This window comes from Sparus aurata, chromosome 7 (genome assembly GCF_900880675.1).
Source record: "Sparus aurata chromosome 7, fSpaAur1.1, whole genome shotgun sequence".
Taxonomy (NCBI): Eukaryota; Metazoa; Chordata; class Actinopteri; order Spariformes; family Sparidae; genus Sparus; species Sparus aurata.
This window is the reverse complement of record NC_044193.1, coordinates 20,109,387-20,131,301: the sequence shown is the minus strand read 5'-3', so window position 1 is coordinate 20,131,301 and position 21,915 is coordinate 20,109,387. Positions and strand designations below refer to the sequence as shown.

The 21,915-nt window shown below is 39.5% G+C and overlaps 1 long non-coding RNA gene across 1 annotated transcript in view; it reads right to left on the bottom strand.

Annotated features, from left to right (window-relative positions):
- Positions 1 to 13,758: 13,758 nt before the first annotated feature.
- LOC115585069 (uncharacterized) overlaps positions 13,759 to 21,915 on the bottom strand; it is a 33,619-nt gene continuing 25,462 nt past the window's right edge. The window contains exons 3-4 of the long non-coding RNA XR_003984659.1: positions 14,578 to 14,663; positions 13,759 to 13,779 (exon numbers count right to left, since the gene is read on the bottom strand). This is a non-coding gene — a long non-coding RNA (uncharacterized LOC115585069). The remainder of the gene's footprint in view (positions 13,780 to 14,577; positions 14,664 to 21,915) is intronic.

Sequence of the window (21,915 nt, the reverse complement as noted above, 5' to 3'; positions counted from 1 at the left end):
TTACTCTCCTCTCTTTTCTGCCCTCAAAAACATCCCAGAATAGAGCAATGATGTGGTGCTAAATACACAGCGAAGCTTAAAGAATTTCAGAAATGGATTGAGAGAGGACAGTTTCAAGTCCAAGAGGCAGATTCAAGAGGAGCGAAGGTCAAAACAATAACTTTCAACTGCAGTATGTAACCTAACAAGCAGGAGAGAAAAACAGATTCGCTGAGCACCAGCTTTAGGTGTCTGTCACTGACAATAATCCTAATGTAAATCTACTCAAAGGTACACTTTCTTTAAAACATATAAGTTAAAGGTTGGCGGGTCGAAATTCAGTCACAGTGCTTGCCAAAGTTCTTGAAGTCATGACAAACCACTGAAGATTTTTGGCTCAGATAAGTTCCTCTGCCAAAAAAGTCTTCTCATCACCCCAGAGCATCACGACAGATCAGAACCACATTTCAGACAAACAAACAAGGTACATGCACTGCATTGGACACGTTGTCAGAGTCAGGGAGTGTATATGGGTCACAATGCACCATTGAGAAACCACAAAACAGCCAGGCAGGCAGATGAGGCAGATAGTGCTGCTTGCACCTTAGCTGTACAACTGGCTAATGGCTAGCCAACAGTGGAAACACTGCTTGCCTCGATAGTAGAAACACCAGCTGCAGGAAAACAACAATAATTTGTTTTTTTTTAATTTGTTGCTGCCACAAAAGGCATGGAGGTGATGTCACTGTGCGTGTTACAATGGGCAGTTTGAAACATTAACCAAAATGGAAAAAATACTTAAAGACAATAAACTGGCCTGGTGTGAGGGTTTCCACTGGAGAGCTCTACATTATGTAGTGTGAGACCTGTAAAACTAATTCTTTGCAAAAAGGGATGACAATTTCTCTTTCAATATGAAAAGCAATGCAGTGGTTATAGTTTTAATATCACCTGAATGTCTATACAATTAGCGGCAAGACTTCTCATGTGTCAGATATCATATTTCAAACATTACCGTCACTTATTTGCTTTGAACAAAACAAACTGAACGGTCTCATAAAATGTCTGAGATGGCAAATAAAAAACTTTATTTTGTTTTTCTAAGGCAGGTGCAACAGGTGTGAATCCTTGCCTTAAAATCAACAGATCAAACACAACAACTCAACCATATCGTAATATAATGCTGCGCGTGCAAACACAGTCTCCCGGCCCCTTACAAAGTAAACTCCATTGTTTATCTCTAGACTGAATCTGTTTGCCTCTTCGGGGTAAAAGGCTCTCCTGTCATGACTTGACTATTTCAGCTCCTGTGGCAACAGTACATAAATGTCACATCATTCACTCCGGGTCATAAATAAAAACTGAAATATTGTTTCATCTATGCTTTTGTGAACTGAGAGTAGTAGTTGAGTAATCTTCATTGACTGTCCAAATCTGTATTTTGCACATTCAGACGTGTGGTCGTATTTGTCACCAGTGTGATGCAAATTCTCTTTTCTGATTCATTTTATCCTTCAGGTGTTTATGAACAACTTACAGCACAGGATCCATTCACAGAACTGGAAGACTAATGACATCATTGTGAAATAAAGTTCGTTAGCATATTGCTTTCTAGCCAAGTGACAGCTTCAGATCTGCTCATTTAAGAAAATTGATGAGATCCACTGCCAAAATGGTGCCCTTGACAGACATTGAAATGATGGCGAGCGTTAAGTTTTATGCGATGTAGTTGACTCCAACATAACCATAACAAGCCCTGATCAACTAGTCAACCCATATGGCATACACAAAAACTGCTGGCATCTTTTTCTCCCTCATACACAAAGACACATTCAGTTTAAAATGTAGGCTCTCTTCATCCCAAAGCACGACTATTGTGGTAAAAGTTAGTTGCCCAAATACAGCCACTAATAGGGCCGCCTCCTAGGCAGCTGAAATGTTAGATAAGAAGATACCCCTTGATTCCTCTGGGCACGTCTTTGTAACCTGGCGTGTGCAATGCCGTTTTGTTCCGTCCTCCACGCGACCTCATATCCCACTGGGAGCCTTGCAGGAGCGGAGCGCCATGCCTCCCAGATGTTGCCTGGCTCAGATTGCGTTTATTTCCCCATTTCTTCTTGATTTTTGTGACTCTATTGTGGTTGAGTAGCCTACGTAGTTAATCATTTCATTATTTGTCGGTTTTAAGTGTGTTTATTGTTAATATATCGGGCTGTTTTATTTTGACAATCTGAAATGTTAAATTAATTGAAAAATAAATTTTGCACAGAAAAAAAATTATACATTACTTCATTACTATGCATCCTGCAAAGAGCTATGTTTGAAACGAAAAATTCAATTTTAAATATGTCGCCTCTTTCTTGTTGTGTTGTGTTGTGTTGTTAGGTTACAAACGAACTACATTGCATCATCACCACTTCCTTCCTATTACACTATACTATACACACTTTCCCATAAATGTATCAATCTATGAGTTGTAAAGTTAAAGTGGTTTGCAACGGAAGTCCACCTGTAAAGATGGACTGATGAGAAGATGAGTCTGTGTGTTTGACATGATGACGTTCCCAGCAGATTCTGTAATGTCATTTAGCCTCTTGTTAGCAACCACCATTATTAAGACACGTAAAGGCTTTATAATTTCAAAAATATTATATTTACTGCTGTGAAAATATTTTAAGCCTGTGTTAACCATGGACCTTATTTCAGGCATTTAACCTAAAAAACCCACTCAAAAAAAACATCGACTTTGAGACGAGGGATCCGGAAGTGCAAAAGGCTAACTTATTTTCCGGTTTTAGGACTCGTTCCTGCAGCACTCTATACTCCCAAGAAGCATCACAAACTCAACAAGAAAGCTAACAGAGAAAACACTTGTTTATTTGGTTCAAAACTTTGGCTGCCTGATTGCTTTAGATACACAAGTGCCACGCATTTAAGACTCAAGAGGAAGAGGGAGTGGCAAAACAGTATTTAGACAAACAGACAAACATGAAATATTTCTGGAAGATGCTAAAATCCCTGCAGAGCACCAAAAGCATGGGGCTTAAAGATTTACTGCAGTCCTCTTATCTGTCATTACTGACGAGTGAGAAAGAGAGGCAGACATATTCTACTTTTTGCATTTCTGTTCTGATCCCAGTCCAACTCTATTAAACATTTGTGTTTCAGAGGATGCGTCAACTTCATTTCTCAGAGCACTGCTTGGATTTGAAGAAAAAAAAAAGAAAGAGGAAAACTCTCTCAGAAATTAAGTTCTTTAAGACCATCTTTCCCCTCTTCTGTTCTTAATAAGAGATCTGTTTCTTTTTGTTGTTTTTTTCCCATAAAGCTGTGCAATGTATGAAAGCCCTGGAATGAAAGCCAGTACAATAGCATTATGGAACAAAGGCAGGAAGGAGATTGAGGGGAAAAACAGGGGGAAAATGGCATCATCTCTAAACTTAATGAAACAGCATCCTTTCATTTTTTCTAGTAATTATAATAAAGATGGAAAAACATAATAAACGTCTCCCTGCCCCCACCTGCTAACAGTAATTATAATAGACTCAACAATAAATGGTAAAGCAGCACAGAGCTGCATCTTGGGAATTCTCAGGAGTCTGTGGATTAGCTTGAAAAGCCTGAATGATTAAAATACACTAATTAAAATTTTGTGTTCCTTGGTAACTCGTCTTCCAGGGGCCCTTGTGCTGGCAAAATGGGAATAAATGCGACAAAAGCAAATAGTCTTTTGGACCTGAATAAATAAACAAGTCTAATCAACTTAGTGTTATTTGAGAGCGAGTTACATAAAAACTTCCTTGATGACCTTTCCTCACACTCGTACTTTGCATCCACCAGGACAATAGCAAGAATATTTGGACTATGTTGTTCTAATCAAGCAAGACTTGCCAGACATACCAGACAGGTTAGATGTCCTATTACACTGCTTGTGATTAGGCAGTTCAGCCTCATTGTGACTTCTAATTGTTATTTAAACAAAGTTTGACATCAGTGGACAAATGACTTTGTTAGTTGCTTTCTGTCTTAGAAAGACATTCAAGCTGCTAACTTTATGTCAAAGTATACTGAGAGCACCGCTGATACTGTCACAAGAAACTGTCTACAAAATGCAGGATATGTAACACATTATTGTTTGAGGTGATGAAATACATTGTAGATTTCAGGAGTTTCTACACAATGCCTTGTGTTTACAATAGGTGTGATCCATAAGGCAAGTGCAAGCTTGTTTTGAACTCTGAGGTGTAGTTAATCTATAGTTAAAAGATCAGACAGGGTGGGATCAAAGCACTGGAGGTTGCAGTTACAATCAAATAGCTGCCATGTAATCTACATGGGAACCAATATGACTCCTTTTGCATGTGTAAGGTAATTCTCTAAAGCAGGCGAAATTATATCAGAAGATGTTTATTTTTTAAATCAAATGTGTTTTCATCTTGTGAGGAACAGGCTTTTTAAAGACTGCCTCCATTGTGGCTCTCCCCATGGCCCCCCTCTGCAGACAGCATACACTGAATCCTCTTACATTATCCTGTCTTTCCAAATAATGTCAAACTGTTGTTTAAAGTCAGCAAGGACAATATCACGAAATGAAAAAGAATTTCCCCAGCTTACAGTAGTCTCCCTCTCTTTTGTGCCACTGTAGCACCACTGAAAATCAAAAAGGCACCAGGCAAAGAATGTATTGACCACTGATTTTGAAGAAGCCAGTGGGTGTCAAACAATATATCAACACATAGTACAAGTACACACACATACACATTAATGTAGAAAACCATTGTTCCGTCTGGCTGTAAGGGCTGCTCTCTGTAATAACAGTAAAGAAGACATCATGGTTCTGGATCTGTCAGTCAGTGAGGGCTTTGGCTGTTATGAACCCTGTCTGGTCACTGAGACTTGGCCCCTTCTTGCCAGGGCGTCAAAATAGAGCTGTGTTCAAAAACGTTGTAATCCCTGCCGGTATTACCGACGAGGCTAAAAAGATTCAAAAAGCCTGCTTACAAATTTAATTACCTTTGCAGTTAACCAGAGCTTAGCAGCCAATGACCTGATATTTCCACTGAAGACTAGCTAAGGGGGGATGGATTGGAGACGGACGCGCCGAGTGGGCCACAGAGACTGGCAAGCGTGGCAATCCAGGGCGGCTCAGAGGCATCCATTGGGCATACTCAGTGCCAGCCAGGGCAACAACAGCACACATGTGGCCCTATCTTCTGCTGGAGTGCAAATTAGATACAGTTGATTAAAATATTGAGTCATTTCACAGTCACTGTTGGGGGAATAAAAGGAGTGCAAGTACTGAAAATGTGCCGTGGTGTGTGTGAGCAGGTTTTGTATGTATGAGACAGAAACTGAGAGAGGAAAGGGAAGGCGCTCTCTTAAATTCCAACAATGCACACATTTCTCATTTATATAGATTCCCTTTGACAAATATGCCCTTTCCCAAAGGACAACTTTGAAACACCTCTACTTGCAATAGCAGAGAATTTCTCAGCAATCAATCAGTTCACAACAACATAACAAGTGCTGGGAAAAGCAGCATGCAGCGTTGTATACTTGTGTTCATGAGCAACATGTCCTGCAGGCACCCGTATAGACATGTCTTCCCCCCCACGTTCTTTTTTTTGGGGGAAAAAATTCAAGTTCATTGTTTGCCAAAAAAAGTGAATATGACTTGTGGTATAAAAACTTCTGCCTCGCTGCAATATAACAAAAGAAAATTAACACTTTGGGGTTGCCCTGGTAACCTAATTGCATCACAACACTGCACACAGGAGCCAAAGTAACTGAATTTTGATGAAAAGGCGGTGATAATTTACGGCATTGAGAAATTAGTTGCCGTGGCGACGCGTTAATTACATCTCAAATTAACAATGCAAGTGTAGTGAAATTAAATATAAATCATATTTTCTGCATAAATTACAGGGGTTGATTAGTGCGGGCGCCAGGAGAGAGAGGTTGAGATTCCAAGGGCCTGTCACATCCCCCTCCCTCCCTCCTTCTCTCTCTCCTTCTCTCTCTCCCTCTCTCTCTCTCTCCATCTTTCCCTCCTCCTATTCCTCAATGCCAGCCCCCACCCCATCCTGACTGGCTCCTTTAAAGACAGGGACTGGATTACACCAGAGGACACAACTCAACCTGAGCATGTTTGCATTTTTACAATAAATTAATCAATGCAGGGTGAGTATGGCTGGCCTGGCATATTGGTTGGATTTGCATGTTTGTGTGTTACGTGTGTCGGCAAACATTTCTGCTTTTGTCAGAACATGTGTTTCTTTGCAGGCATATGTGCACATTTGGTAGATAGGTATGTGTATATGTGGCAACTGGAATGGTGAGTTTTAGATTTGGCAGAGGGGGGATTATTGTGTGTGCGCGCGTGTGTGTGTGTGTGTGTGTGTGTGTGTGTGTGTGTTTGCTTTGGGGGGGGGGGGGGGGGGGGTTCAGTTAGGCAATTCAGCACTTTGAAGGCATTTTAAACTCCCTACACTCACATGAGAGGAACTTTCACCAACTCTGATGCATCTCTGTTAAGTGCTGCATAATGCATTTATAAGTGCCACGTAAAAATCTATTATCGGTCACACCCAGTCTTATTAACGCAATGCTCAGTGCACACTAATGATCGAATTTTAATTATTGAAATCCAAGCCTTTCAAACTTCAAAGGTATGCAAGGTGTACTGTATGTTTAGAACGAGCACATCTACAGTTTCCTCCATCTACAGTGTCAGTTTCGGATGTGCGTGTGTGTATGTCGAGGAGTATGTGCGTCTGTGGGTGTTAAACTGTTTATCTGAGGTTTGTGTAGGTCTAGGAAAGACAGAAGAAGGGAGACAGAAAGCACAGCAGAGAGGGAAAGTGAGTCTCTCCTCCCCACGATTCCTCATGTGGCCCAACTTCCCTTTAAGCATCACAAACAAGCCTCAGGAGTGATGTCAAGGAGGGAGGGAAGGAGGGTGGTGGGGGTTGGGGTGCTGAGCTGAGAGAGAAAGCTGAGCGCAAACACAACAGCAACAGGAACCAACTTGAGCCATCTAAATTATTCATACACCAGATGGATACGTTTCCCCAGGATTTCACACTAAAACGCAGCTATTCAGCTTCCCCAAGCGTTACTCTGTCTATTCAATGGACGGCGCCAGGAATCAAGATAACTATCACTTTAGCTAAATCGTTTCATGTCTGATTCATATCAACTTTGAAGAGTGGAAGCCCCTCGACACCGTGATCTCACGTTTGTTCTATTCCACAGGCACAAAGAAGGGGGAACATGTTCTCTTTCCTCTATCTTCAAAGACGTAGGCACTGTTATGACCTTGTCTGAAGGATATTATACAAATCAGAGGGTCCTTAGAGACGCGTGTCATGTATATCACTGACTACACCTCATCCGCGTGATGTGAGCTTGTAGGCAGCCCAAAGGTGCCGGGATTGAAAAAAAAACATAAGTTTATTACATTGTTAATCTACAATGGCATTTTTTGTTAATAACCGCAACATAACATCTAAAACTTGCACAATTCTTTCAAACACATTAAGTTTACTTGGAAAAGTCATTGGAAGCCACTTGTGTTTTCTGTATTTAATTCTTTTTTCCTGTGTCAATGAAAAGTCAAAGCAGTACATAGACAAATAGAGTACAAAAAGAGTCATTAAGAGTGCAAACTTTACCCTATCAGGACACCAGAACCTCAGAAAAAATGTACATATTAATGTATTTTTAAACTTCTGCTTTTTGGATTTACCATCTAAAATAAAATCATCAATGTAGATATTCATACCACTATCGGACAGAGTTTTTGTGTGTAATTTTGATTTACATGAGTCAGAGAAGAAATTGAATCATTTACAAAAGGTAACAGTGTAGTTGTTCTTACTCTTTTCCATTCATGCCTTAAGACACATTGAGGTTTACAAGACTGTTAACTCATTGCCCAAACAGCCATTGCTATAGTTTTTTACATTTAAGCGTTAATATTTCTGTAATTGTTAAGGGACAATTATGTGTGTTTATTGAACGTAAGAAAGTATTTATATGTTTTTGTGTTGTTTTACTAAAAAGGGCTGCTTTCAATCGTTTTGCTCCCTCAGCTTTAGGTTTTGTCCAAAAACTAAGTTCATTCATGTGACCATGACATAAAGCATAATAGATGGATGTTGATAGTTTAATGACTTAGCTTGCCAATGGAAGGATTATCTTTATGTACACTCCCATGAGAAAAATTCCTTCTTTCACAACACATGCTTAAATTCAGAGAAGCTGTCTTTATAACAAGTTGATGAAACTAACAGTGTCAGGATTTAATATATGAAAACAATCAAACAGCCATTCATAACAAAGATCTCTGGCCTCTGTCAGTTAGAGGTTCAGCTTTGACGTGTAACACATTTATTCAAAAACATAAATATTGTGTCCACAGTGTTTCTCCAGCCACAGCTATTAGTGGGCAGCAAACTAATCACAAATACCTGCCAACTAATCCACCCCCACAATAATTACTATGTGGCATGTGGCATTGCACTCTCCCCACCCCCCTGTCAACAAATTCAACTTTTAATGCAAACTGTCCTGCCTCATTTCATAGAAAGTAACTTCCTGTGCTGGTACAAGAAGGTTGGGATGACCTCAGTCCCTGGGGTGCTCGTCTGCCGTACTCATCCATTTGTGGATGAAGATGATGACTTTTAAAAGGACAAGACATCATTAAGAGAATAAGTAGCCTTTCCAGTGGTCTTTTTGCACCACCCCCCTTCTGGAAGTAATTCCGATGCATTTATACAGAACTGAAAGTGCTTGAGACTGGGAGGGGCTGCAGTTTAATGGTCCAATAATGTCTTAGCCAAAGCATAGTTGTCCTCCCAAGATGGTACAAAAAAGTAACACACTGAGACTGAGCAGTTTGATGATTTAAGAGGCAGTTAAGGAGGAGTGATTAAAAAAAGGATGCTCTGCAAGTGCGTATATTCAGTAAAATGCAGCTCTATATACAGTAAGGTGACGCAATATGACACTGTCCACATGAACAAATGAATTCCATCAAAATACCAGATGTCAATAGGTGATGCTGAAACCAGAGATTGTCAAATGACATTTATTTAAGTGGCATATCTTATACTGTGGATAGATATGGGTGAGAAAAGAGAAAAGGTCAATAAAAACAAGTCAGAGACCTCAGTATCAAGCTGTAAAGGATGCCTCTGTCATCTGTCCTCATTTGTCTTTCTCCTTCCTTCCCTCTCACCTTTCAGGTTACTGTCACTCGCAAAGTGCTAAAAGTCTGGCAAATACAGCAGGTCTCCAAGGCATCTCAGCATCCATCATCCCATCCTCATGCCAAAGGCAGAGGAGCTGCAGGTGTGGGCCACCCAGCACCACACAGGCCATATCAAAAAACCTGCCAAGAAATTGGCACCTATGGTCTTGAGATTTCCTATCGATGAGCCAAATAAAATATGTTTCATATGTAGTAATTTTCTCCTAAATGTCACGTAACCTACTGTATGGAAAAAGGCAAGACCTTCCCAACAAGTTTAAATAAACCCTGCAGGATAATGCTGGCTCTCCTGGGGGAACCAAAAGCTGATGGCTTTGAAACAGGAGGGAGGGTATTTTCAGCGGGGCCGCGCAGCATGAGAGATCCTGTATGTCTCACAGCTGAGCTTGTTTTATTGAAAGGTTGTTGGAAAGGCCCTGAACCCAAGACATCAGTGGTCATGTTTGTTTGGCTTAAAGAGGAGCAACATTCAAAAGCTTCACCAAAAAGAACAGGTCAAATAGTCAGAGTAGAGGAATGAAAATGAGATGGGTTAGTGCCCACAGCAGCTTGGACACATATGCAGGGAAGATTTGTCAAAATTAATAAAATGGCCTCAATATTGCTTCAATTACAGCCTTCAACAAATGTGCACGGCACAAGCATAGCTTTACTGCACTGTGCAAATAGGTGGCAAACCCAGAGCTGTTATCAGGTAATGGAGTCAGAGGAAGAGAAAGGGCCTTTGTGAACTTGACACTCCCATTAGGCCCCTACTGGAAAGTGCAGTATTTGATCAGGAGATGGGAATTGAGCAAAAATGAACTGAAACTAGATCCCACATGACTTATTTTCCTGTCGGCTTTCAGCTTTAGGTGTCACTCAGACTTAATAAAGCTCTCCGATTTTCATTTTATCACAGAAAATAGACTGAGCAAAAATAAAATCAGTCGGTTTTGCCTTAATGGAGCAAAGTAATGGCGAGGTGAAACTGACACAACACACTTTGTCCATAGTAATAATATCAAAATGAAAGCATATTCACTTCTGGAGTTTTCCAGGAATCAATTCAAACTGAATATTGGCCTTTTTCGCAGTCTTTATTTCATAATGGTTCCAACAAATACAGCACTCTGGCAATAGACTGTCACCTCGGGTGATACCAACACAGCTATTTCACCCTATAGAGTTACAGTATTCTCTAGCCCACACTGAGCCGCCTGCACCAACCTATAACTCTTATTTTATTTCCGCACTTTATACATTAGAGGTACATTACATCCATCCCAGTAGATAGGATGAGTCCACTTTTACACCCAGGTGTTACATTGCAAGGTTAGGTCATTTGGATGGCTATGACCTTTGATGGCTCTGTCTTCAATGAAAATGATCTGGTGATCTTCGCATTGACATGCACACAGATGCCCTTGTGCTGTACATTCACACTATGGTGATAAGGCCAGAGCAATTCACCCGGGAGACATTATGGAAATATTCATTTGGGAATTACGAATTCTAATTAGAGCGCAAGACCATATTTCCCAGTGTTTGGTGTGATGGGGATTGCATGGTTTGCCAGTGATGGGGCAAAAAAAGAACATTTTCCTGCATCCTTCCTGGACATTTCTTGGCAGATCATAGGGCTGGTATGTTTATGATCCGAGTCTTCTTAAGAGAATGTTTTCTTTTTTAAAGAAATAATTAGATCAAGTAAAGTGAAAGGAAAAATTCACCACCGAGTCCCAAGTGTTCTGGTACGCGATTAATTATTCTAGGGAAGACAGATGTAAAATTGTGTATGCCCATCAGCGCTAAGACTTTCTGAAGATTTATCATTCATGTAAATCATGAATAAAATATTTCCTTGTTGAGAGAAAATGCTACATCTGTTTGGTGTGTCATTTACTCCAGACTGCAAGAAGTATGCAAACAAATCTGACCTATTAAAGCCGGTTTTCGACACAGAATGGACATACAATGTGAATTTGACAAGCGGGGTGATTAGTATTTAATTGCATACAATCACTTCAGAGAGATTAAGACTTGTTTACAAGGATATATTGTTTCACTATTACAACTTTATACACTTGAATACTATCAGCAATGCTGTATAAGGTTAAAAATAACATCATAGAACTAAATTCGTTCCTTTCAATGGCAAATAAATTAACTGTATTTCATGCATATGAAGCACATGTGTGCTTCTGTTTTCCCCAGATGTATGAATAAATAAGTAAAAACAGTCAAGCGAGTGTGAGAGTGTCATGGGGATCACGAACGAGGCAATGGTGGTGGCGGAGGTCGAGCCACAAGCCACCGGGACGGTAGCGTCTCCAATCGCCCCTGGCGACCATCACGTTGCCATGCTCCGGAACAGACAGGCCTGCTCGCACAACAGATGGAACTAATGATGCGAAACAAAAGAGATCATTTCGCCGTGGTCCTCTAGGAAGCCACAAAGAGAGGCTTGGAAGTTTGAATGATGGGACCAGGGGACTTGCATAGGGTTAGATATGGAGGTGGCTCAGATGAATAGAAAAGAAAGCCTTTGATGTTTCTTACAGAAACAGCAGCACATCAAAATAGGCAAGAACAAAAAATAAGAGAAATGGTAATCAAACTTAAGTTCTGCTGAGGATCCCCACTGGAGTTGGGGTTGTCACTGGTTTAATGGACTTGGAGATTCCTGGTGTATGTACAGTTGTGTACTGGTCATCAGATCTCTGAGGTAAAATTTGCAGGGATAAAAACTATTGATCGAGACAGAACTAACTCCTCGATTCACATCCAAACGTGTTTAATTACTCTATCTACCAATTTGATAAATTACTGCAATTGTACCTAAATACCATACTTACAGTTAATTATTCACTACTATAGTTGGATCATCTCATCGTTTCACTTTGATACTTACCTTACCCCACAGAATCATTAGCTATGAAAAAGATGATCTGGGGCAAATTTATACAAGACTTTAAAATTAAAACAGTCTGGTGGGCATGGTTATAAGGCTACGTATGTGCACCACTGTTTTTTTACAGTCTTGAATAACAGTTGTAAACAAACTGCTGTGTCCTGAACTGACAAAAACAAATCAAATTTGAGCTGAGGACATTTGCATATCCTGGGGGACAGGATTAGATTTAGAGGTCATCTCTTACGCGCCAGTCCTCAGCAGACGCCAACGTAATGTTTCTATGTCAAGTACATTCAATTGCAGCATATGTGAGCCCAGTCTGTTTTTCAAGTCAGACAGCCAGAGTGAGGGAGCACAGCTCTTTAACTACACTATGTGAACTGAGAGAAGCCAAACACCTTGGGATGGGATTTAACCAGGATGGTGCGGAGTGGAGCCCAATCCATGCCCATCCACACATGGAAGGGATCACTGGGAAAAGTTCAGCCCCGACACTGACACAAACAGCGGAGCAAGGCCTGTATTAGAGTCAGGTTAGCAAAGATAACACTATCAGCCTGATCCCCATGGGTACCAAATGCTGGGCCTTGCTGGCAAATAAAGCTACAGTGTCTTGACTCCTTGGCACATTAGCTCTGATTACAATGACCTTCATTATATCAGCTACCCTTATTACAACACGTAGAAGGCGTCTCTCCCCTGGGCAAAGCACAGTGGGGGAAAGCGTAAAGGAAAGCGGTGAGATTCACAAGTAAGGCTCGGGCTGTGAAAAACAGTCCTAAGACCTGTGCTGTGATGTACAGTTAGCACCTGTGAAAACACTCATAACTGCTGACTTGTCACTTGAAGATGGTTGTGGACATCTTGTTGATTTATCTATGTTTGTTTGTTTGTTCTGGGACCATTCAGACTTACCAAAATATTAGCATTTGTTTGGAAATTTGAAAACTGTTCTTTTGATGGCAGTAATAAAGTTGTAATAGTTGTTATACAATGTTAGTAGAATAAAATAATATGTGTTATTTAGAAAAAAAAACTCCACATTGTACTGCAGCAAATATAACCTCACTATAACTTTAATGTCATTTTAATCCGTAGTTGCTTAAACTAGCATATCTAGAGAGAACCACAAATATTTTGATTTAATGATTTTTTTTCATGGATTTGATTACAAAATAACATGCTTGACTATTCAAGGATTCCATATACTATGCGCACAGATGAGTCCTGTTTAATATGTAACAATGTTGTTAACCTCAATTTCCTTCCCAGCCGGCCCCTCCACAGGCCACATTGTTAGCTTGAGCGAGCTCTTGGCAAACGTTTCCGCCGTGGTGGTAGCTCTCATTCAGTCTGACCACCCTGCAGGCAGGGGGATTCTCTCCCACAGCTCTGCTCATCCTTCCTTCAGGCCCCTGCTGCGCCTCTCACCCTCCCTCTTTGCTGGCAGGTGACTCAAAATAACAGACGTTGCCCTGAGAGAGCTGCTTCATCGCATTCACTTAGCACTGCCAACACACCCCAATACGGGATGAGCTGAACTGTGGGGGTACTGCGGACCATCCCTCCGGCCAGCAGGAGGGCGTTATGTTTGTTTTTGTACTGGGGGGGGGGGGTTGCAAATCAGCTTGTTTTGGATTAAGAACAAATCAAGAGATTTAAAGAATTAGGAGATGCAACGCAAGAGCAAGTTGAAAACAAGAGCACCTGTAGGAGGCACAGGATAACAACAAGAGAGTGACACACACAGTATCACTCCAGGCCTCTCATTCACATATTTGTCAAAGTATAGTTCCTGAGGAAGAATAGAGGACACAATAGCAATATAGCCAAGAGTGTACTTAACAGAATCAGAGTTTAAGCCATGTTGATCCCTGATGACAGTATGTTAAAAAAAAGCAAATAAAATTGTAACTTAATTATAGATTTATAATGAGCCACTGCACCACTGCCAAAAACAAGTCCCATACCAAGGCAAACAGGCACCTGTCGAATGCTCCTTGCTCGTGGGTTTTCATAGCTTAATTAATCTAGGCCTTGGGGTATCATGACTCGTGCGTGCTGCTTGTGTGCATGTTTGAGACAATTAAGTTGTTCCTCGAAACAGAGGTGCAAATTCAACATGGAGCAGAGACACCAATACTGCACATTACAAGCTACATTTTGTGTTTTTTGTGAGAGTAGAGTCAATGATCCAATAATTTGTTTCCCACAGACAGAACAGTAAATTAATAAAAATGGTGTTTTCATACAACTGAATTACACATCGCTTAGTTTGATCTCTCATTGACAAACTAGTCCAGTCACAATTTATACATTAAATGTTTTTTACCCATCACTTAGTTACCTAATGCATGTTATTTTATTCATAACAAATATTGGTATACTGTGTGCAAAGAGACACAAATGCAAGTTTAGGACTCACCTTCCTGTTGAACAATCTGCACTGAAGCTGAATCCACTGAGGAGTTATCGCCTCTGGCTGATGCTCACTCTACTGCCATCTGATTTCTGTAGATAAACATAAAACAGCTGTTTTCCATCATATGAAGTTTCTTTGAAATGACAGATTTAAAGCCCTTGATCTTGTGCGGACAATTTACTATGTTTAAAAGCAAACGTTCAGGTGCAAACAGACTGATGTAAAAAAAAAAAAAGGTTAAAGCCTGGCAGGGGAAAGCCAAGAAGTTTTCAGTCAGGTGTGACCAAGGGCACATCTCACATTTTTGGCCGCAGCTGGTTAAAGCAGAAGAAGAAAGGGGGGGCTTGTTCTATGAAGGTCAAGCAAATCAAACATGTCTTCGTTAAAGCTGCTTTTGGTGGCATTTTTTGTTTCTCAAAATTGAAACGACCGCTCCCATTAGCCCAATTCTGCCTATAAACAACTAAAGTTAAAGAAAAGCTGCAAAAATCTAATGGAATAGTGCTTCTGTATTATTTTTTTTAAATAAATAGTGGTAGTTTTTTTACTCTAAAAAATGGACGAGCTCAGTCCATGTGTTTGTATGTTTATTGAGAAATCCTAATGAATGGGTAATGACTTATTGATGAAAAATACAAAAGAAATAATTGGTGACCAGAATGAATTAGGACAAAAGTATGAAATTCTTATGACTGCTAATTACCAGTTTGAATGAGCCTGATAACTAAAGAGAAAAGTATTAAATGCAATAACTATTACTATTGCTAATTACATTTCCAATTATGTCACTAATGAGAACGGCTTAATTATCAGCATAATGGATAAATAAGAGTTTTGCTTTCTACCGTTTGTGATGGAAGTGGTGATGTGGTTACGACATCGAGGCCAAGTCATCTGACCAAACAAGATAAAACTGTAAACTCTCGCACAAATACAGTTTCCTACAATATTGATAGTGTCAAATGTTCGTACAGCAGTACAAATGAATATATTCAATCATGCTCCTTGCCCTGTGTGAAACTTAATCTGTTATCACAGTTATCATAGGGCAGTCATTGGGACTGCCTTAATTATTCAGTGCTTGCTAGTTGTGATGCAATTCTTCAACAAATAAGCCGCCATATTTTTTTTTTGCTAATATTTTTGCCTTACTTGAAATTTTTCATTAAAATACTGTTAGTGTGGAAGCTCAATTTGTTCAACTTGTTGACTTCATCACAAATCTTGGGGTGCACCAATGTAGCAAAAATGATGAGGCAAGTCAACTTATGGGTCTCATTCAAAGTAGGCCAACATGTTTCAGCAAACAAAAATATGAACTGATGAGCTATTCATTGGAAAAACAAAGCATATTTACAACATGCCAGAGACTTAAAGCAGAGCTAATGTGATACTGCAGGTTGGAAGAGAGTTTTATATTTGGAAGTTTGGCAGAGGCCCAACACAAATCTGTACTTATTGCCTGCTTTGGACAGTATTTTATCCACTGATCTGTCTTGTGCATCTGAAACTTTCAACTGGTTCGTAAACTGAAGTGCTAGAGAAACACTACAAGACACTATCACAACACCCCTTCTCACTGACTTCAAACCAGCCCACCTGGAGCCCCACACTGCGTTTCTTCGGATAGTCTCAAAATGCTGTTGGTATTTCTCGTATTCCTTTAGGGCGTTGCTCTACCTTTAGGAGAGCGGAAGTGTTGCAGAGGACCGTGTCTGAGTGCCAAGTAAAGGCACAATGGATTAGAGTCATATCTTCCACATGGCTGCTTCTAATCCTACCATCTGAGGTAAACACACGGCCAGGTGAGGCAACACGCCTGTCTGAGACACCTCTGGAACACTGAGGGATCTTCTCCTCAACACAGCACAGCTACTTACTACTTGCATGAAACTTGTTCACAGGGGATTCCAATAACTGGGACATTATTCTTTTTTTCTGATTCATATAAAAAAGGACTAACTCAGTGTATTCTTTCAAACGCTTTTCATATTAAGTGTTTTTATAAACATTTTTTGAAAGGTAATTCCAGCAAAAAGGGTGGGATTTTTCATTACCAGTCAGAGCAAAAAAAGTTTGGAAATCTGTCATTAACAGCAGAGCTGGGTGGCTGCTGTGATGAGTAATAGTTTGCTCAATACACTTTCATCCTAAAAATAGTCAGCAGTACATCCAATATCCATTGTTGGAGTTGCTACATTTCTCTGAGAAGTGCAGTACAGAAACACAACAGCAATAGCCCCAAAAAGCCCGATTTCATTCTGACAAATAGTTGTGAACATTTTGCCCTCTGCACAGATAGTCCATCCACCTGACAGGTGTGGTATATCACGATGCTGATTAAACAGCATGATTATTGCACAGGTGTGCCTGGCCAGGACACAATAAAAGGCTAACACACATTCAAACAAATTTGTGAACAAAATTAAAAAGAAATAAGCCTTTTGTTTGCTTAAAAAAATAGTCTTTGATCTTTTATTTCAACTCGTGAAAAATGGAAGCAAAAGCTAAAGCAGTGTTTATTTCTATTCAGTGTTTATACTGCATGCTTACGCTTTTCTTGCTTTACACGCAATCTGTTCTCAGATCAGAACTTGAACATCTGGTTCACCTCTTTGTATTTTTCATGTGTTCAAAAAGTGAGCAATAAGGTGATACTTCTGTGTGTGTGTGTGTGTGTGTGTGTGTGTGTGTCACTGCCAAGGAATGTTGCCAACTTCAGTTTCAAAGTCTCCCTTTCTCACCTCAGAGGCAGGACGAGAGGAAGAACAAAAAACAAACAAAACAAGACAGGAACACTCAGTGCATGTTTAAGATGGGCCTGATCTTTTTAAAATATCTACCTCATTACGCAAAAACAGGTTTTGATATGTTATGGCATGACTGTTTTTTTTCAATACATTTTTCATACATGACTTCATAGCTTCAAAAAAATGTACACACCCATGGAACAGGTCGTTGAGGTAAAAAACAAAAGCTACAGGAAGATGGGTATTTCACAAGTAAATGAGGTACAGTATGTACTTTCTGTTTATCACTCTTTCTGTGACAGGAAAGCACACATTAGTAGGCAATGCTACAAAGCAGGTAACAGGATATATTTTCAGTTTCAGTTGTTTTATGTGAAGGAGGGGGGTGAAGTTGAAAGACTATGCCAAAATGTCACAAAGAAACTAATTCAGTTCTCAATAAAGTTGTACACAACTTCATACTGAATAAATGATGTATCAATGTAGAACATAGATTAAATCAAGCTGAATGAATACATATGAAAAAATCTACTTTGTTTACAAATCAGTTTGACATGCATATTATTTCCCTGTAAAGTTAAAACAGTTGTTTTTTGCAGGTGAAAATGTCCCACAATCCCCTTAAAAAACAATGTTTAAATAAACACAAGGTACACTTAAGTACACAGTAATACTATAAACACAACCTAGAGCCAAGCCACTTCTGGAAGCTTTGTCAGAACATGTGAACGAGGGAAGGTTCTGAAAACTGCATATTTTGATTTTAGTGATAAAACAGCAATCACAGGAACTGAAATGTGTTAACTGTATAGTGACTGTGGTGAAGCCGATCAGGTGATGTTTCACTAACATTGGTTAAGTGTTACATTTTTTTTTAAAAACTTCATTAAAAACCAGTTAATTTCTCAAGAAAACTCTACTTAAGAAACAAAGTATTTGCAAAATGTTGAAAGTCTTCTATTATTGTTATAAAGAGAAAGATAAAGTGTTCCTCTGATACACAGCCTCGATAGTCAGTGGCTGTTGTGGTGGTCCGCAGAGTGGAATTTATAGTTTGAAAAGGGGTTAATCAGTATACAAAGACATACAGAAGACATGGTAAAAAGTTATGATCATTGTTTATGAAAACAAACTTAAATCCACCTAAATTAAAACAAACTTTTGTGCTCAAAGTTTTGAGAGCAATGCGAAAGCAAAGTAAGTGCATGACAGAAAGAGAAAATCTGAACCTGAATGGTGAGATTTTCTGAGGTTATGTTACCAACAGTTGCCCTTGGGCAGAGTCTGAGATAAATATACTGTACAATGTACACACCTTTGTCACGCAATGTGACTTGTGCAAAAAGGCATTCAGGTTCATCATCCCTCTTCCTATAAAAATGTCCACCTTACTTTTTTCCTGTATGATTTTTTTTTTCAGTCTTTGCTGACAGAAAAATAGCTGCGTTTGAAGATTGTTACGAATAATGATGCTGTTTATACCAGTTTTAAGTATAGCTTTCTTTCAAGATGACAAAATGGAAATTTGCATGTGTTTTCAGGGTTGTTACAATGGGGATATAGACACTTCATGTCCCTCATATTATTACTCCACATTTTACTGTTTCATTCATGCTTTTATAAATTATTTCAAAGCCTTCCAACCACTGTTGGCTTTCCTCTCTGACATAAAATCCAGCTGCCTCTTTCAGAGATTGTGTGTCTGTGTGTGCGTCTGTGTGACATGACAAAAGAAAAGAAGAATTTACTTTCTATACTCTCAGGCCATTTAGTGCAAACTAGGGCAAATTGTTTCTGTGTTAGATCTACATGTTAGTTTGTTTAAATTCCTCGGACCTCACTGACTGTGCTGTCGCCTGTTAGCTTTTGGCTGCTCACGCTACTGTGTCGGAATTTGGAGCCCAAGTTTTAATGGCTTGACTTTATGTTTCTGAGATTGTCACTGAAGTCCTAGATTATAGTGGCATTAGGATATTAGGAAACATCACTTTTCACATGGGCTGCAAAACTTCTTTGTAAAGAAGAATAGCTTGTAATTCATGTGGACAACTATTGTTTCCAATTTAGACATGGATTTAAGGTTAAAATAAAAAGAGTAACTACTAGTCTACATCTTAACAGTGATCAATCATCCTGTTCTGGGAACTCTTGTAACTGATATGAATACAAACTGACCACCACTGCTTTCTCAGTGTGGATTAAAATTTCTACAGTGACTTTTCAAGCCTACAGAGGGTGGTTATTAAAGATAGATGTGGGGTGGAGTATCACTTCAAGTGCATCTAGGTTCCCAGACAATTTCAAAATGCTATTCTTAACCTGCGTCATTGACTATCCAACAGGGAGTGTCATTTTTATATTCTGCCTCACTCCACCTGTTCCATGTTTCAATTGAGGGTATCACTATAACCACATGGCCAAGAAAACTACGTACATTCACTTGGCCAGCTTCAAATATTTGCTATTTGCCTTCCTAAGGCAAGATTTACAGAAAATGTATAAACTATACCGTCATTCCATTTGGCATCAGAATGACTCCAGATTAATCCCCTTCAAATACAAAAGATCTCATTCAACGAGTGCAATGACAGCATTCTCACACGGCTGGACAAAACAGACTTCTAGGGGAGATTTCTCCAGGGTTCATATTAGTTGCTCTAATTCCATCTTCATACAACACTGAAATATAACCATAGTCATGTTTGTTTGCCTTAGAGAGATATTTTAGGGCCGAAAGCACTGGGTATGATTAGTAGTGGTAAAGCATATAGAAGCAGTTTAGAAATTTCATCAAGTACACCCAATCAACAGATTGGGTGGTGCTTGAATTGGTGTGACTGTTGAGTCCTACCAATTTAAAGAGATTGTGTGAGTGTTGAGTGAGCACCAAGTGTGGACATGTTGATTATGTATGCTAGGAGTGGTTCAGTCTTTTATTGGAAAATTTACACCCGTGCAGTGATTTATATAAATCAGTAGTGCCCACAAAGCAGTAAAACTCTAATTGTTTCTTCCATTTTGAAAGTCTAGCGTCCATTAAGGATGCAGTGAGTAATAAAAAGGACTTTTAATCAATCCTCTCTTGTTGATGAGTTGATGTGTGAATGGGCTATCTTACCTGACATTGCTACCATATGTTGATTTCTTTTTTCTAATAGCTAACAAAGGGATAGAGGGAGCTTCTTTTCCTGTAGGTGGATGTATTTACGATATAACTTGCAAAAAATATTCTAAAGAAAGCGTAATTTATCGAATTTGTTTATGGTCTTTTGACCTGTTTTTTTATGAGTCTAAACACTTGCTGAATGAGGACATTTTCCACGCTATGCTGTAGATTAACACTTTGTAATCATTCACTGAAAAATACTTTACACAGCAATTCTGATTTTCAATCTGATCCAAACCCCAATAAATAAACCAAATGAATACACCCCTCTTGTCTTTTCAATACTAATAACTTTCATGATATGATAAAACAGTGTGCAGTGTACAGCAAGTGCAGTAACACGTCACGTTACTCCCTTTTGCCCACACTGCAGTCTCTGGAGTGACCCTTTCATTGTCAGATTAGACTGGCCGACCCTCCTCGACCGGCTGGCATGGCCACAGTAAATCCTGGAGACTGTTCATGCTAGGGACCTCGGGTAATTAATAAAATCCCCATTACATGCCTTGTGCCCGTTGTTTGCTATTTCAACACCCCATTTGTGCCACGATTACAGTCATTATCAGTCACCGCCATTAATTCTCTACCCGATGCCAGAACTGCATACTAATAAATTGGGCTCTAAAATTTTTTTACCTTTCAAGGAGTTGGTGTTGGAGCTGCGCCAGGAAGTGCCACTCCAGATTAGGAGTCATCTGGTGACTCGGAAAGAGCCCTTTCAATACAAGGCTGCTGCATCTTTGGAGATAGTTCAAATTTCCCCTTTGATTATTTTCCTTTCCCCTCTAAAATGAATCTTTATTAAGCTTAAATCCTGAATAAAATGAAATTAGCAGACTGCAAAACATTGCTTTCTTTTCTGACTCTATTCCCTTGTGTATGCATGCAAATTATAATGCTTATTTATGTAAATGAGGTGTCGTCTTTAATTAGTTTTGCTTGAGGGCATTAAAATACATGTATTCTTTCCCCAAAAATGATTTGTTTTGTTGCTCTGTTCAGTTTAAGTTCAAAATGAATGATTACGCTGACTAAAAAGGTTTATTAACTCCCTGATTTTTTTATCTTCCTCTTTTGGAGAATTATCTTCTCCTCCCACTTCCTGGGAAGAGTGTATTCTCTGTGAAATCGAAAAGCCTCTCCAGGCGTTAGTCTGAGCACTACTCTGACAAGCACTTGTTAAGGTCCCAGGTTGAAAACACATGGTAGAAATGCACTTCCACTTATCAAACCTGAAAGCTTTCCTCCTTAGCAATTCTGTCTATACATATGTGTTTGCCTACATGATTGTTTGTATGTATAATAATACGTTATTGAGCAGGAGATTGGTTCAACTGGAAAGAACATTGTGCTCCAATCATGTGTTAATTCTATTTGCATTGTGTTCATACATCACAGACATATACACTTAGAACATAACCCATC